Source organism: Schistocerca gregaria, chromosome 5, assembly GCF_023897955.1.
Source record: "Schistocerca gregaria isolate iqSchGreg1 chromosome 5, iqSchGreg1.2, whole genome shotgun sequence".
NCBI classification, from domain to species: domain Eukaryota; kingdom Metazoa; phylum Arthropoda; class Insecta; order Orthoptera; family Acrididae; genus Schistocerca; species Schistocerca gregaria.
In genome coordinates, this window is record NC_064924.1 from 280212362 (window position 1) to 280224426 (window position 12065).

At 38.4% G+C, this 12065-nt stretch overlaps 1 protein-coding gene across 1 annotated transcript in view; it reads right to left on the reverse strand.

The window, feature by feature from the left end:
- Positions 1 to 12065, reverse strand: part of LOC126273156 (ribosomal L1 domain-containing protein 1-like) — a 67032-nt gene that overhangs the window by 41739 nt on the left and 13228 nt on the right. The gene's annotated exons all lie outside the window — the stretch shown is intronic.

A 12065-nucleotide genomic window follows, 5' to 3' on the forward strand; every position in this document is an offset into this window, starting at 1 on the left:
ATGGGCATTTAATCCTTGGCATACATGGGGAGTTTGTAGCTCAGGCATCAGCAGTGCAACCTCTGTGTTGTCAGGTGGCTACCACCAAATGGCTACATGATGACCCCACCACAACGGAGTGGCTACCGTGCTGGATATTAGGTGTAGAGAAAGCCAATATTGTCATGGGGCCAAGAGGCCAGCACAGAATAGAAGAAAGTGGCGTAACCCAGAAGCTGTCCTCGCCCAAATAGCTGAACTGCGAGTAGAGTCACAGAGCCTTGGCAATATGAGGTGCAGAAGATCTAATGGCATGATGGATATGTGAGTCACCACATAACGCATCCTCCCCCAAATTGCCAACACTTCTGCAGAATTTTAAAAGTGTGCAGTCAAAACCTTAAATGGGACCATAATTTATAAGGCCAAAGAATGGGAGACTCCTTTAGTCATCTCTTATGACAAGCAGAAATACCTCAAGCCTATTCTAACCCCCAAACCCACTGGGGAAGGGGGGGTCCTTTCTGTCTCAGAAGTTCCTTGCTTCCACTGAATCTTCAAGTCAAATACGAAAGCATCACAGGCTTCCAGTTCCCCTCTTCTAACCATAACACCATCAGCTTTTCCTATGTAACGTACTGAAGAATAATTTCTCCTCTTTCTGCTGTTTAAAGTTTTTTTATGAAACTTTATACACTGAAAGAAAAAATTATAACACCAAAAGATAATTAACATGGAGTAATGAAATTTCAGGCACACATTTGTCTAGGTGACATATTAAAGAGATTAGCATTGCAAGATCACAGGTTAATACAAATTCAAGATAAGCCATTGCAAATGTGAAATGCTGGTACATTAATAACCCATGAAACCACCACAATGTTGAATGCAAGCATGCAAACGTGCACGCATTGTGTTGTACAGGTGCCGCATGTCAGTTTGTGGGATGGAGATCCACCCCTGTTGTAATTATTGGTCAGTCAATACAGAGATTGTTACTGTTTGTGAATTACGCTGGGGTAGTTGTTTAACGATGTCCCATATGTGCTCAATTGGAGACAGATCTGGTGGTCAAGCAGGTCAATGCAACAGGTCGACACACTTTAAGAGTATTTTGGGTTAAAACAGTGGTATATGGGTGAGTGTTATCCTGATGGAAAACACTTCAAGGAATGCTGTTCATGAATGGTACTCACAACAGATTGAATCACCAGATTGACATACAAATTTGTAGTAAAGGTACGTGAGATAACCACGAGAGTGCTCCTGCTGTCATATGTAATCGCACCCTGGACCATAATTTCAGGTGTAGCTCCGGTGTGTCTAGTGTGCCGACAGATCGGTTGCAGCCCCCAACTGGCCTCCTCCTAACCAACAAACAGTCATCACTGACATCGATGCAGAACCAGCTTTCACCAGAAAACACAACAAACCTCCGCCTTATCCTTCAATGAACTCTCACTTGATGCCACTGAAGCCGCAAATGGTGGCGGTTTGGGGTCAGTGGAATGCACATTACAGGGCATCTGACTCAGAGCTGTCCTCGAAATAAATGATTTGTAGCAGTTTGTTGTGTCACTGTGGTGCTAACTGTTGGTCAAATTACTGCTGCAGATGCAGTACGATGCACCCGATCCATATGCCGAACACGATGGTCTTCCCTCCCATTAGTACCAGCACTTGCAACCACACATTCGTATGAGCACTGCTGCCAGCATTCGTGTACAGTGGCTAAATTCCTGCCAAGTCTTTCTGCAATGTCGTAGAAGGAACATCCAACTTCTCACAGTCCAATTATATGATCTCATTCAAACTGAGTGGGTTGCAGATAATGGTGTCTTTGTCACCTTCAAGGCATTCTTGACTAACATCAACTCACCATGTCCAATCTCAAAGGTAATCAACGGTCATGACTGTTACTCCTTGTATTTCAAGCAAACCCACTACCGTCACTCTTATGTAATTCATGCAGAATCTGAATTGATGTCATCCTTTAGATGTAGAAACAAGCCTATCAACTTTTGTTTATGTTGCACACCTCTTCCTTGATTGCGCCCCCCCCCCCTCCCCCCCCAGTCAGTATATGCTAATATGAGTTCTGATTTTTAAAAAAATGCTGTGCTTCATTCAAAAGAATCTCTACTGTATTTTGGTTCAAGAATAAAAGTTCTCTTCTTCCTTTTAGCCCCAGGTATCTTACCCACCATGTGTAAAGGGGTTCTGGACTTGGGGTAATAAAAGTAAGTTTTGATCAAGTGAGGTTGCAATATTTAGGAGCAGTGGTGTTCACATCCCTAGCCTGCCACAAAAAAGCTAAGTTGTCTCTGGGTTCCAGGAATTGGTTAAGGTGAATGAAAGGGACATAGCCACATTCCTTTCCCATGCCTGTCCTACCCACACATGATCTCTACCTTTGGTAACATATTTCAAACATGACGTTAAACCTTAATTTACCTCCCACCCCCCACCAAATCCTCTTCCCCCCTCTTTTAATAATCAAGTGTTACTCCTGTTTACATTATACTCCACTATGAATCCCACTAATCCTTCAAATATACACAACCAAAAGGAATAACACCCCCCCCCCTCCCAACACACACACTTACATGTCATTTCAGATGACAGCACTTGCCATGCCAACAATTGTCCTCTACAGACCTCTTATTTTCAGATGCACTGACACTGTCACAATGAAATGCTGATAAACATATAGGTATGCTGTTCCGATTAAACAGGACGTAAAATCACACATCTTTACAATATACAAAATGAAAACCATCTGCTAGTAAACCCTGTGAAAAGTTCCACCAGCCTTATAATTATACTAAATGCCAAATAAGCTGTTCTCACTGCAAATGAGGTAAATTTGTATGAAATAGTCCTCATTACTTTATAAAGTGTTTGTGGCAACCGTAGGATCAGTTTTACTTCATTCACTAAATTAACATAGAAATTTACTCCAATTATGATGGAACCCAGTTCTAAGCAAAGAAGGGAAGGCAGAAAGGTGGAAGGAGTATATAGAGGGTTTATACAAGGGCGATGTACTTGAAGACAATATTATGGAAATGGAAGAGGATGTAGATGAAGACGAAATGGGAGATAAGATACTGCGAGAAGAGTTTGACAGAGCACTGAAAGACCCGAGTCGAAACAAGGCCCCCAGAGTAGACAACATTCCATTGGAACTACTGATGGCCTTGGGAGAGCCAGTCCTGACAAAACTCTACCATATGGTGAGCAAGATGTATGAGACAGGTGAAATACCCTCAGATTTCAAGAAGAATATAATAATTCCAATCCCAAAGAAAGCAGGTGCTGACAGATGTGGAAATTACCGAACTATCAGTTTAATAAGTCACAGCTGCAAAATACTAACGCGAATTCTTTACAGACGAATGGAAAAACTGGTAGATGCGGACCTCGGGGAGGATCAGTTTGGATTCCGTAGAAATGTAGGACCTTTGAGGCAATACTGACCTTACGACTTATCTTAGAAGAAAGATTAAGAAAAGGCAAACCTATGTTTCTAGCATTTGTAGACTTGGAAAAATCTTTTGACAATGTTCACTGGAATACTCTCTTTCTAATTCTGAAGGTGGCAGGTGTAAAATACAGGGAGCAAAAGGCTATTTACAATTTGTACAGAAACCAGATGGCAGTCATAAGAGTCGAGGGGCATGAAAGGGAAGCAGTGGTTGGGAAAGGAGTGAGACAGGGTTGTAGCCTCTCACCGATGTTATTCAATCTGTATATTGAGCAAGCAGTAAAGGAAACAAAAGAAAAATTCGGAGTAGGTATTAAAATTCATGGAGAAGAAGTAAAAACTTTGAGGTTCGCCGATGACATTGTAATTCTGTCAGAGACAGCAAAGGACCTGGAAGAGCAGTTGAACGGAATGGACAGTGTCTTGAAAGGAGGATATAAGATGAACATCAACAAAAGCAAAATGAGGATAATGGAATGTAGTCAAATTAAATCGGGTGATGCTGAGGGAATTAGATTAGGAAATGAGACAAAGTAGTAAAGGAGTATTGCTATTTGGGGAGCAAAATAACTGATGATGGTCGAAGTAAAGAGGATGTAAAATGTAGACTGGCAATGGCAAGGAAAGTGTTTCTGAAGAAGAGAAATTTGTTAACATCGAATATAGATTTATGTATCAGGAACTCGTTTCTGAAAGTATTTGTATGGAGTGTAGCCATGTATGGAAGTGAAACATGGACTAAAAACTAGTTTGGACAAGAAGAGAATAGAAGCTTTTGAAATGTGGTGCTACAGAAGAATGCTGAAAATCAGGTGGATAGATCACGTAACTAATGAGGAGGTATTGAATAGGATTGGGAAGGAGAGAAGTTTGTGGCATAACTTGACTAGAAGAAGGGATCGGTTGGTAGGACATGTCCTGAGGCATCAAGGGATCACAAATTTAGCATTGTAGGGCAGTGTGGAAGGTAAAAATTGTAGAGGGAGACCAAGAAATGAATACACTAAGCAGATTCAGAAGGATGTAGGTTGCAGTAGGTACTGGGAGATGAAGAAGCTAGCACAGGACAGAGTAGCATGGAGACCTGCATCAAACCAGTCTCAGGACAGAAGACAACAACAACAACAACATATGTTTGTGGCACTATGGAAACATTTATTAAATCGAACACTCGTTACTGTGACTGTGAAACAGATAAGACACAATTTGAAACAAACAGAAATTTGTTGTAAGTCTCCGGATCAATTGAAATAGTTCTTGAAATGTGATCATTATGCTTTATATACATAGTCCATATCATTAAAACCACCATTATCAAAATTTATGCTCCTACTTTATAAAACAGTTACTATCTAATGAACAGTTTGTAGTGAAACTTCTACTCATTAGTTTGTGTTATTATGTTACTGAAGTCGTGTGCAGGACAAGCACACGACTATAAAATTTACAATGTGGGCGAAAAAGCCTGATTCTAATGCATAATGAATACAAAAGGAACACCGTGGCTGTGTATAACACATTCACTGTAATATCTCCAGATGGAAAAAAACTATCAACATCTGTTTACCAGGCTCTTCAAACACTTGGATAGTACTGAATGTTTAACAGTCTGTATATCTATCAGAAATAAACTATCATCTGCAAGAAACAATGAAATTAACATTCTAGTAGCTGTCAACCTGCACATTTGTTCCCAGATTATTGCAAGTGTAAGCAACTAATACTGGAAAGAGCACTATGTTTCTGCAACATAACAGATTCCATACGTATCATGTCTTGCAAAATAGAGAGGGGAAAAAAAAGAATTGTAAATATCCATTTCAATATTTATCAATTGTACAGAGACAATAGTTCTTTTGCAACTTCTTTACGGATGGCCAGGCTGACTACAGCAAAGGTCTTATATATTGGTAAATAATCTGCACCATCTTCGTGCAGTGGAGTGTCAGTATACACAAAATGTAACTTTTAATGATACAGGTATCATTACAACATTAAACAATATCTTTATCAATAGAATTACTAAATTCCGATCAGGTAAAATGTTCGCCTTTACACATCATAACTTCGAAAAGCAACAGTTGGCACCGCTGAAGCAGTAGCCTGCTGGCATTGAAAGAGGCGCTATATGGGACACTTCTAATGTAGATGCTCTTGCTATCTATCGGTTGCAATGATGCAATCTGGTTGTAAAACCGGGTTGTGACGAAGCAAGCTAAGATATTTTTACTTCCCCTCTTGTTTTGCCATCTGCTCACTTACATTTTTTTTTTAATTTAGACTAATTACCATTAACATATGTGAATATAATCTGCATTTTCATAAGAAAAAGGTGGCACTCAGTTTTAAAGAATATAACACCAGATCCCATTTTGTGCCTAGTTTTATGTATGTAATTGATTTTCTAATTTATTTAGACTATTCTTAGTATCTTTTATTAAGGGTGAAATGAGTAATTGTTTTGTAACTTAAATTCTATTGTTGACATACAAACAAATATAAATTCTGTATTATGGGGGAACAACTAATAGTTTTCTTGAAGGATCTATTTGGCTCTATTCGAAAACATGTTAGCAAAGCCAGCCCTTAATTAATTCCAAAGTAATTTTCACTTCTGTCAAAAGTATTGTTTGCATAACTACGTATGTTAACTTCATCATTTAAACAAATAATTCGGCTTAACCCTTGTAGTAGAAGAAAGTGTTAAAAAGACAGAATTTTTTGATGTATTCAGTTAATTTAAAGTTTTAATTGTAATTTCTGTAAATTTAACTTCGAACAATATGAAGTTTCAGTACCTATTATTGCGAGGATACGCAAGGGACCAATTTTTGGTCACGAGACAGTCAGACCACGACCAAGTTTCAGATGAGAAACTTGTGTTGGTTAGAACAACAATGCATCAATTCAACAGAGAAAGATGTGTTACACCAATAGGCCATGTGTTAAACCAATGACAGTGTCTGTTGCATATATACCTGATTATTCCAAAAGAACTGTGAATTATGTGGTTATGTTTTTACTGCTTGTTGATGTTCAACAGGAAACTATTGTAGCAGTATGTGGAAGTTCGCCTGCTAACTATTAATGAGGCTTATGGGAAGTTAGAACAATAGTGCACTGGCCAAATAACTGTGTATTATCAGGGGTTGTGAAAAGTGAAAATAAAAGACTGTGAAACGCAACTGTGCGTCTGTCGGCAACATCATTTACAGTAGACACCTCCTAGTTTTTCAGCCATTACATCGACACCAAGGACAACAAAAGATCAACGAAGAAACAAAGCAGGCGAGTGTCATCACATTGTGGGCTACAAATCACCGTAACATGCTACCACCTCATGGCGGAAATGGCAAAGTACCTAAGTTTACTAAACTACATTACAAACAATTAAATATATTGTGTTCTGCATTTTTGTTAAAAAGCTTAGTGTTAAAACAATTATAAAAGTACGTATTGTGTATTATAAACAGTCACGCTTTTAGAAGTAAGAAATAATAGTTCAGAAAATTCCCGCATATTAATCTGACAAGGGGACTCTCCATACTGTAAAGCACAGATTTTGACGCACTTCAAATATGTTGTAGAGGCACTTACCCTGAGTACCTGGGTGTCCGGTTTTTTAGTGACGGACATTGGTTTTCGAGAAAATCGATTTTGAAGTTCATTGCGGGATTTGTATACCTGTAACATTACATATAGTTCAAGCACGTAAGCGTAGCGCAGCGATAGAAGTTCACGATTACCGCACTGGAGGTACAGTGTTTGAATCCTGCTTCTTTATTTTTTTTCAAAATCTACAAAATTTTTCAATTTTATTTCAGAGAATATCACCATACAACGTAAGGTGCGCGAAATTATAAAGATATATAAGTTATTAATTTTTTCAGTCATACACTATTACAAAATCATTTTTCATCGTCCACATTGCTTGATGTGCCAGAACAATATTGTGGGTGTTTCTTATCAAAGAGACAACCGAAGCACAAATTTTCACAGCACCACATGCACTTTATGAAAGCAACCATCTTGCAGGTGCACGGTTTCTTTGTGAGCGACACCGTGAAACACAATTATTTCGCATTCAAAAATAATTCTCTTTTATCCGCTGCGTATCTAATCATGCTCTCAAAATTAGGTGCACTGATGTAGGATTAGCAAATGAAATTTTATCGAATCTTCCCTAGAAGCGATCTCTCTATGGTCTTTCATCAAGTCAGGAGCATTCTGAATAATTTTCGTGAAGATTTTCACGTGTCGGTAAAAACAAACATCGCAAGGCTGGCAACAAGGAGTGCACTTCAGTGGGACCACTTTTAGGGTGCCGGTGCTAGCTTTCCTTTCATTAGTGAATATAGTATAAATTTGAATTGGTTTTCCCTCCCCACAAATCGACAATGTACAAAAGTTTTTTTCTGTCCCACGTATGGAAGAATTACAGAACGCAAAAATTCTTCGTACCCCAGTTTTGTGAACTTCCTGGGTTTCGTGCATGACATGACTACATTTCTGTATTTCCCAGTTAATTCGTCTACTCATTTTTGAACACTAGGAGCAAATTTTCCGGACGGTTCTTGCATACATAAAAAAAATATAAGAGCAGGATTCGAAAACGGTACCTCCAGTGCGGTAGCCGTGAACCTTTACTGCTGTGCTACGCTGACTTGCTCGAAATATATGTAACATTATGGGTATACATTAAAAACAAAGATTCCAAGACTTACCAAGCGGGAAAGCGCCGGCAGACAGGCACATGAACATGTTGTTCATTTGCCTGTCTGCCGGCGCTTTCCCGCTTGGTAAGTCTTGGAATCTTTGTTTTTAATATATTTTTTCCATGTGGAAGTTTCTTTCTATTTTATTTACATCATCATTAATTTGAACCCAACAATTACGTTTGTTATGGGTATACAAGTGCACAATGAACTTCAAAATCAATTTTCTCAAAAACCAAGGCCCATTGCTAAAAACTAGATAGCCAGGTAATCAGGGTAAGTGCCTCTACAACATATTTGAAGCACATCAAAATCCGTGATATAAAGTATGGAGGGTCCCCTTGTGAGTAGTGGTATCTACCCTTTTTGAGAAGAGACAGTTCTCGAACAAAGATTGACAGAGTAGTCAGTGCTAGTTTGAACATGGTGCACGCGCATGGTGTTTGCATGGTGAAAATTGAGCATTTGTAAAATCAGCCTCGGATGACTACTGAACTTTTTAAAAAGTGCAGGTAAACTGTGTGTTATGGAAGAAGAGGTTTGCTCTAACTTAATATATTGTGGAGTAAAAAGCCAGCTGCATTGTGGATCACGAAGCTCTGCAATCTGCAAGAGATATATTGCTGGCTATAAGTACAACTGAAGATCCTGTAGCATTCACAGCCACAAATAGTAAGCTGCCACTTTACATTTCAGTAGCATTTGTTGAAAAGGCTTGGACATAGCCCGTCATCACGTGAAATGCAACAATTTTATTTGGTCTGTGCTACAATGTAAAGTGGACTTCGAGTTGGGGAGCCATATTAGTGAAACATGTAAAAGCCATGGCATGACAAACTGCAAGTCGATTAATATACTTTTTCTTTATAAAGCAAAAGCTTACCTCGTATGTTTATTTACGTATTTAAAAATCAACATTCTTATAGTTTCAATGTTTTAAACCAAATATGTTTACAGTGATAAAAGCTGGTATTTGTTTGAATACAAAATCATTCACTGACTTACACTGAGATTTCATATATAAATTATGAACCAGCCAAATTTTGTAATGGATGCTGTGTGTCGCTGTTACTGTTGAGAAGAAGACATCACAAGGCAAAGTGAAACTTCTGCTTCTTTTAGTTGAAAAAATGTGGTGGCTTGTGTACTTTGCAAGTTGAAACCAATTATGTGTGATGAAATATGAGCTTATGTTAATTAAAGTCAGGTATAGGTAGTAATTGAGGTCCATTGCATAATTTCTGATTACATGTAGCTAAGTGATGTAAACCTTTTCATATCTAGACGGACATATTTTTATAACATTAACAATGAATATTTTATCATCACAGTGCCTTCAATGTTTACCAGTTAGTCATTAAAAGTTTACTATGTTATTTTTGATGAAAATACTGTGCTATTTAAAGTAAATACATATACGTGAATATAGGCATGTTAATATTATGCACGTCTCTGAATTTAAGAGTTCCAGGTTGAACTAAAACTTTACTCTCCCCTTGAATTTCAAGTCTCAAATTTCAGGTGCGGCTTAGATTCGGGAATTTTCTTTCCCTTAATTTCAAGTCTCATTTTTCAGGTGGGGCTTAGATTCGAGTGTGGCTTAGATTCTAGTAAATACGGTAATCAAGGTGATCTGGATTGTCAAACAAATGTCAGAAGATTGGAAGACGACAGTTATCTGCCCTACGTACCAGACAGGCGACAAAATGGACTGTATCAACAATTGACTGGTGAAAATCAGATTAGTCTCATAAAGGGTTGTTACCGTGTGGACAACATCTACTCATGGGGGATAATTGTTAACCACCTATGTAACACGAAAGGCGCTGAGAAATGTGGGAATATGACAAACACCCTCACATGTTCTTCATACATTTTAAGAAGGCATATGAGTGTATTCACTGTGATGACTTGCCTGACCAAGTCTGAAAGAACCAAGAAACTCACAGGCATAATTAGAGTGTGTCTCATTGATTCAAAAGGCAAAGTGAGGTTCGGGAGCGAGGTCATGGAGATCATATATATAATCACAGCAGTGAGACGAGGAGGTGGTAAGTCATTGATATTGTGCAACCTGGCTCTCTGAAAGATAATTGAGCGAAGCTTTCCACAACAGGAACAAGACCAAAGATAGAAAATCATATACCTTACATTTATTGACAATGCCATCCTGTTTTCCAGATCTAAGGAAGAACTGAAGCACATGAACAACATTGTGGTGGAAGAGCATGTGAGACTGATCTCCTTGGGTAAAGATCAAAAACCAAGAATCACGTGATGAACAGCACTATTGCCTATTCAAGAGACTCACCTTAGTCATTAATAGTCAGAACTATGTCCTACAAAGATTTCATAATTTTAAATATCTTTAGGTGATCTTTACAGAGCAACCATTGTATGCACCCAAGATCAAAGTAAGGATCCAAGATGCATAACGACAATACTTTTTGTCTCAGTTTGCTTTAAATTGTGTAGTCGCTCAAGGAATTTCAAAAGCCAGCTGTACAAAACACTAATCTAATCAGTAGGGCTTGTTTGGTTGCAAAACTTGGATCGCCCAGAAAAAAAAAAAGACTTAAATAATCTTCTAACTTTAGAGCAGAAAGTTTTAAAGAGGACCTCGGGTCTGGTGCAAGATGAGATCACTGGTGAACTGAGACCTGATGAGAACCTAGTGCCTTCTACAGCCTTTGAAATTGATAGATTTTACTGCCTCTGAGAAACCAATACATAGACCAAAGAAAAGGAGATATGTACACAGACAAGCCATTCACCTGGCATGGTATAACTACATTTTTATGAGGGAAAAGTTAAATCATGTTTACATACACAAAGTGACTTGCCAGATGATACAAAGCACCAGATTAGAGCACCCTTAAAAACATGTAATCTCAAATGGGAAAATTTTGAACATATGTGAAGGAAAGTGATATAAACTTACATGTACTTGTTACATGATTATCTTGGAAAACACTGTTTTGCCTACGAAAGGAGCAGATCTTAGACATGTTACTAAATGCACCAAAATATGATGTATAAAGGAATGTAAATCAACAAAGGTCCAAGGTGGATGCATAAGCCCTCATCCACATATCAGAAGTACAGAATGTAGCACATATCGTGACATCCAACTCATTGTCACCAGCTGAACACAGCTGGAGTCTGTCACAGTAGCTCACTTGACTACACATACATGAGACATTGCTATTGAGTTTGAGTTCCTTACAGAGCTTGATAGCCGAGTCACTAGGAAAATTTGCCCAGAGCTACTTACATAAATGGGTGCACTCTGGCCAAGGCTGATGCTTCTCAGAAGCTTTCCCGTAGAAAAATTATATTAAATACACGTGGCGGCGACTGAATGTGAGAATGCATTGATTAAAACATAAGGACTCTAAGTTTCATGGTCAAAGTGGCATGAGCACTCTTTTTAATAATTTTTGTGCCAGTAATTGATAGGCCACAGCCCACTGTGATAGTCTCTGATACAGTACCATCCTCAAAAGGTCACATTGGAGTTTGTAGTAGTTTTACTTTTAGAAAAGAATATTTATGTCAAATAATGGAGAGTTTAAGTGGAATACTATCTCCTGTAAATTGCCTCTAACTTCTTTGGCTAGCAATATGTATGAGGAGATACAACCATTGTTATCATCTCTGCTACTGCTTGGTAAGTCTAGGAAAGTTAGCTACAAGTAGCTCTGACACATGATAGAGATTACAAGGCATCTCTTCCAGCTTTTCAGTCACACATCAGACTTACAGGTACCCAAGGCTAATAAGAGGTCTGTAAATGGCTGAGTGAATCACATGCTGACAAGACCACTGCATACAAAGCACGAGCTTTTTATCAAAAGGAATACAACAATTGCATTCACCATTTT